This window comes from Papaver somniferum, chromosome 11 (genome assembly GCF_003573695.1).
Source record: "Papaver somniferum cultivar HN1 chromosome 11, ASM357369v1, whole genome shotgun sequence".
Classification (NCBI taxonomy): Eukaryota; Viridiplantae; Streptophyta; class Magnoliopsida; order Ranunculales; family Papaveraceae; genus Papaver; species Papaver somniferum.
This window is the reverse complement of record NC_039368.1, coordinates 61603520-61609433: the sequence shown is the minus strand read 5'-3', so window position 1 is coordinate 61609433 and position 5914 is coordinate 61603520. Positions and strand designations below refer to the sequence as shown.

General features: G+C 36.8%; 1 pseudogene; it reads right to left on the bottom strand.

Moving 5' to 3' along the window:
- Positions 1 to 5190: 5190 nt before the first annotated feature.
- LOC113325584 lies at positions 5191 to 5290 on the bottom strand (annotated as a pseudogene).
- Positions 5291 to 5914: the final 624 nt, after the last annotated feature.

The following is a 5914-nucleotide window of genomic DNA, read 5'->3' as shown; positions in this document are numbered from 1 at the left end:
GTATATGAACTTAAACATTTATGTTATAAGGAATGCAATTTTTGCAAACCGTGGCTATAATGTTCATGAATTGATTCGAGTGAATCAAACCGATTTTGTTTCGATTGTGTTCTTGTATACTTCTATGAGAATATAGCAATTGAAAGAATCTTTAACTAGTTTCATTTGAGTCATTTGAACTAGTTATGGTTAAGATTTATATGATTGATATGAGAGTTATCATATGGCTAACTTCGGTTAACTATTATTTAGCCAACATGATGTACACGTTTGGGTACGGTTACATAAACCTAAATAAGGGTACATTTCATTTGTGTGTAACAGGCTAAGTTTTATCTAATGGTTGAAAGATATTATCTTGGTTGAATCAAGTTTTTCATCTAACGGTGAATATTGAATGCTTTGTTGCCAAGGTAACTTAGATTGCAAACCCTGATTTGAAAACTATATAAAGGAGAACTCTAGCAACTGGGAAACCTATTCCCCACACCTCCTGTGTGTTACCAGTTGCATATGCTAGAGTCGATTCTCCTTTAGCCTTAGGTTTTTTCGAAACCTTGTTGGTTAACGACTTGAAAGACTTCATTGGGATTGTGAAGCCAGACCCAACTATTTCTCTTGTAGTTGTGTGTCCTGATCTTGCCCGATTCTATTGTTTGAGTATTATCTTATCTAAGATTTGTTCGAGACTAATTTCTCCGATAGTCAAGATAAAACGTGATCACAAACATCTTCGTCTCATCGTTTGTGATTCTACAATATCTAGTTTCGCCGTCATACGATTTAGATTATTGTGAGATGATTGATAATACTAGGCTGTTCTTCGAGAATATAAGTCTGGTTTATCAATTGGTTCATGTTCACCTTGATTTATCAAAAGACAGAACAAAAACTCTTGGGTATTTCTATGGGAGACAGATTTATTCAATCTATAGACTTTTCTATGTGAGACACATTTGTTTATCAAGTCTTCGACTTTGGGTCGTAGTAACTCTTAGTTGTGGGTGAGATCAGCTAAGGGAATCAAGTGCGTAGTATCCTGCTGGGATCAGAGACGCAAGGAGCGCAACTGTACCTTGAATCAGTGTGAGATTCATTAGGGTTCAACTACTGTCCAGTCTGAAGTTCAATGGTAGTAGGCTAGTATCTGTAGCGTCTTAATACAGTGTGGTGTTCAAACTGGACTAGGTTCCGGTGTTTTTCTGTATTTGCGGTTTCCTCGTTAACAAAATTCTGTTGTCTGTGTTATTTCTTTTCCGCATTATATTTTGTTATATAATTGAAATATCACAGATTGTGTGTTGTATCGATCAATTAGGAAATTCAACCTTTGGTTGTTGATTGAGATTTATTGATCCTTGAACATTGGTCTTTGGTACCATTCAAGTTTACTACTCTTATATTCAATCAGCCTCGCAGATTTCTATTTACTGATTGCAGATAGAATTAAGAGTTAGAGATATAAAACTCTTGTATATACTTTTCTCTAGATTGAGTCTGACTGTCTAGTTGATTCTCTAGAAAGTATATTAGAGTTAGTCCTCTCATATTTCCGAACGAATTGTTGGGTGTGGTTGTTAAACCCCCGCATATTTATCCTTGTTAAGCTTAAGAACATGATCTGGGAAATCAGGGTTTTCAAATCCCTTAGGTTGAGCGACATAGATCTCTTCCTTTAAATTTCCATTTAGGAAAGCGGATTTAATGTCCATTTGGAACACTTTAACCATAAGAAAACAAGCATGAGATAATAGTAACCGAATGGACTCGAGGCGTTGCACATGAGCAAAGGTTTCGTCAAAATCAATTCCTTCAATCTGGGAATATCCCTGAGCGACAAGGCTAGCCTTGTTTCTGAAAATGGTGCCAAATTCATCGGACTTGTTCTTGAATATCCATTTACTACCGACAATATTGATATTGGAGGGACAAGGTACTAGCTTCCATACATATTGTCTTTGAAATTGATTTAACTCTTCATGCATTGCATTTACCCAAAAGGGATCATGATAGACACATTTTTGTGTCCGATTTGTCTCGATTCTATATATTGTTAGGGCTCATTTTTGTACTTATTATGGTGTTTTATTTATTTGAGCTATTTTTGGCCAGTAAACATTTTTGGAAAAAATCGGCTAGAAAAGTTGTCGGAAAGCACCTAGAGGACATTTGATATTCGGACTCTCAATTTGGATAAGGGGTAACCTAATTACTAAGGGGCATCCTATTTCCATACAGTTGCTAATCGCACCCCTACTCTGGATAAGGGGCAACCATCTTCAACAATTCAAAAACCAGGATTTCGGCGGGAAACTAGGTGCAGTGAAGAACAGTTTCGGCAATCGTGATTTGGAGGAGTTTGAGGTCGATTAAATCTCTGATTTTCATAGGATAGACTCCTTATGGGTCTAGGAATCTGATATGGGTGTTTAAATCGATTAGACTGGGCTCAATCGACGTATTTTTCTCACAACAGAAAATATGGAAAGTCACGTGTGTGACATGTTTTAGGGAATTTTAGAGAGATTAAAGCGTTGTAAACCTTCCCAAAGATTTGTATGTATCTAAGGAAGAGCTTAGAATAAAAAGGAAAGCTCAGAAACGCGTAGAAATTCTAAAATAAGAAATTGCCGCAACTTGGCCGTGAAGAGAAGGAAAGAGATTTTGGAAGATTTGGGGGAGATTTAATCGGTATTTTTGATATAAATAGATGTATTGGGTCATATAGAAGAGGTGTCGAGAGTTTGGGAACCTAAGGAGACCCAGAGAAGAAGAAATCAGAGCTTTACCAAACTCTGTTTCTGCTGCTGCTGCTGAAGAAGAAGAACGCGAAGAACATTGACGCACGGTCAACAGTCGCAGAACAGTGTCGTTGTTTAACAGCTAAAGAACATTAAGCTGTGCAGGGCAGTCGTATTCTAGGGTCTTAAAATCAGCGACAAAGCAACAATTTTTCTATAACAGTTCCATCGTAACAACTGTTTTGAAACACCAATACACTGTTGCAAACAGTCCGTGTTATTACTTTTCACTCTTTTAATCATCTTTTGAGCAACAAACACATATTTTGAGATCATGATTAATATGAGGAGCTAAACCCCATTGCTGAGGCGATAGAGGAAGCTATTTTTCCAACAAAAAGTGGTATATTCTATTTTATCTTTTTATTTGCAATAATTATATGATTATTTTCCTTGAACTATTATTGAATATGATTTTTATTTGAGTGATTGTGATCTATTTTGATGTAGTATGCTTAGTTTTAAGACTTTTGATGCTTCATACTTGGTATTTACAATTATTACTTTTGAAAATCTACTTGTTGCAATATTTTAGAATCAAATTAAACAAGAAAATTGCATAAATATAAGTATTGGTTTAATCACTTTGAACTTGGAAAATAGTGGAATCTTAGCCTCAGTGTTTCTTTTAGTATTGATATCATCTTTGATTGATTTTGCTATAATTTTTAGTGAGTTTTCTATTTTAATATTAGAATTTAAGTCTAATTAATATCCTTCACAAGTCTGAGAATCGAACCACTTTTACCACCATCTACAAATCACATCAATTTTTGGCGCCGCCGACGCGGACCTGTTTTTAGGGTTTTAGATTTATTTTATTTATTATTATTTTTGTCCTTTTTTATGTTTTTGGGTATTTATCTTGTGTCTACAGGTTCTGGATCATAAAGAAAATTGAGCCAAGGAGTTTGGTGATTTCATAAAGACTTGGAGCTAAAGATTTAAGCAAAAAGAACAGAAAAGAAGACAATTTTATTTTAGACAATTTTAGTTTAGGGTTTGTTTATTTTATTTAGAAAACAAAAAAAAACTGTATTAGGGTTTATTATTTTTGTAATTTTTCTTTATTTTTTTTGGACTTTTGGACTTTGGGACATTATTTTTTTTTTATTACCCTACGGAAGGGTACTTTAAATATAAATTGTTTGCAGAGAAGGAGGACAATTAAGATATTGTCTCTGCACCTTGGGTTCGTACACTAGACATCGGAGTCAGTGGCCCGAGTCGACTACAACCGATTCATCCCCCGTCTGGAACGGGAGGTAAGATTCTAAACACTCGCGAATCCCCTTTCAGCGAGTTACTGGACTCCTTCGTATGCATATATGTTGAGGACTGAATACGGACATTTATTTTTCTAGTAAAGGGCAAGGCCTGGCCATACAAGATAAGGGTTCGGATTTCATCACCGTTCTCTTCTTGCCCGCTTTAGGAACACGTAACCTGCGCGAACCTAAGCCTAAAATTTTGACTAGAACGAGACCGATAGGGTAACGAGCTTAACAGGAAAGTCATTCGAAAAATATTGGTTACTCTTTTAAGCATACTTCGAAGTTCTTGACGGTTTCTGTAAGTTGAATGCGTGATTGCGCCGCCTTGTAATACCGGTGAGGCCTTGGGTATCAAAGCTCCACCGAGCTTCCCTCGCCTCTATTCAACTTACGTTAACTCGGATTGATTCCATAGGGGTTTGCTTAAATTGTAACGAATTCCCGTTCGAAGGATTAGAAGTTGGTCTAGAAACAATCTAAGTGGAGCCATCATGCTTTTTGTTTGCTAGAAATCAATAGGTTTGATTTGGTTGAGTCGGCCTTGATCTGTGTTTGCTTACCCTTCCAATTTAGAAAAATCTATTGTATGCCTGAACGTAAAAGAGACGCACTAGGTAGATTTGTTAAAGAGAAACCTAGTAGTTCGAAGCGTCTCGATTACCTTAATCTAGAAAGTCCGGCTTTTGAAGAGTCTGTTTTTGAACGTTCTTTGACTGAGGAGAGAATCCCTGTTGCTCCGATAGCGCCAGAAATGGAAACTTTGAAAGCTTTGTTGAATCCAACTAGGACTACCCGTCCTTCGTGTATTAAGTTAGTTGAAACGGAGGCACCCTATGAACTGAAACCTGAGACCTTAAAGATGCTCCCAATCTTTTTAGGGAAAGAAAATGAAAACCCTTATTACCATGTTAGGGATATTGAGGAAATATATAGTACTCTAAGAATTAGAGGCTTAGATGATGATGCTTTGAAACTTAGGTTATTCCCATTTTCCCTGAAAGATAAGGCCAAGTCATGGCTGTATAGTTTGGACTCCGAGTCAATTGAGACATATGAACAACTTACATCTGCCTTTTTCAATAAGTTTTTCCCTAGGAAAAAAACATCGTCTATTAGGACGCAAATATGCACATTTTCACAACAAGAGGGAGAATCTTTATATAGGTATTTGGAAAGGTTCAATGATTCATTATCCCAGTGTCCTCATCATGGTTTAGAAAAGGTTAGGCTAGTTCAGATCCTTTATGAGGGTTTAGATTATTCAACAACGACCATGGTTGAGTCTCTATGCACTGGTGGATTTGAAAACCAAACTGTTGATGCGGCGATGGAATTTTTTAATGAAATCGCCGAAAAAACCCAGCAATGGGAAAATAGTAGGGCACCCCAGAAAACAATTCTTTTAAGTAGAGGAAACGTTAATAGGGCAGAAGGAGGCTATGAATCAGATGCCAAAATTGCTGCTATAGCAAAAAGGTTAGAAGCCTTAGAAGTGGGCCAGACTAGTGATAGAGTGGAGCCTTTTTGGGAAGGCCAGAATATTGAAGAGCAGTCCAATGCTCTTTATAATAACACTAGATTTGATAACCGTCAAAAGATTGACCCATATTCAGAAACCTATAATCCTGGTTGGAGAAACCATCCGAACCTTTCGTGGTCTAAGGGCCAAAGTCAAGGTCAGTTTAGTAATTCTAATGCTCCCCCAGGTTTTGGCTATACTAAGAATCCTTCAGGACTAGCTCAGTTTCGGAATCAGTCAGATAAGAAAATCCTAAGTTTAGAGGAATCTCTCGCCTTGTTAACTCAGCAAACTGCAAAATTCTAGTTATCCGTAGAACA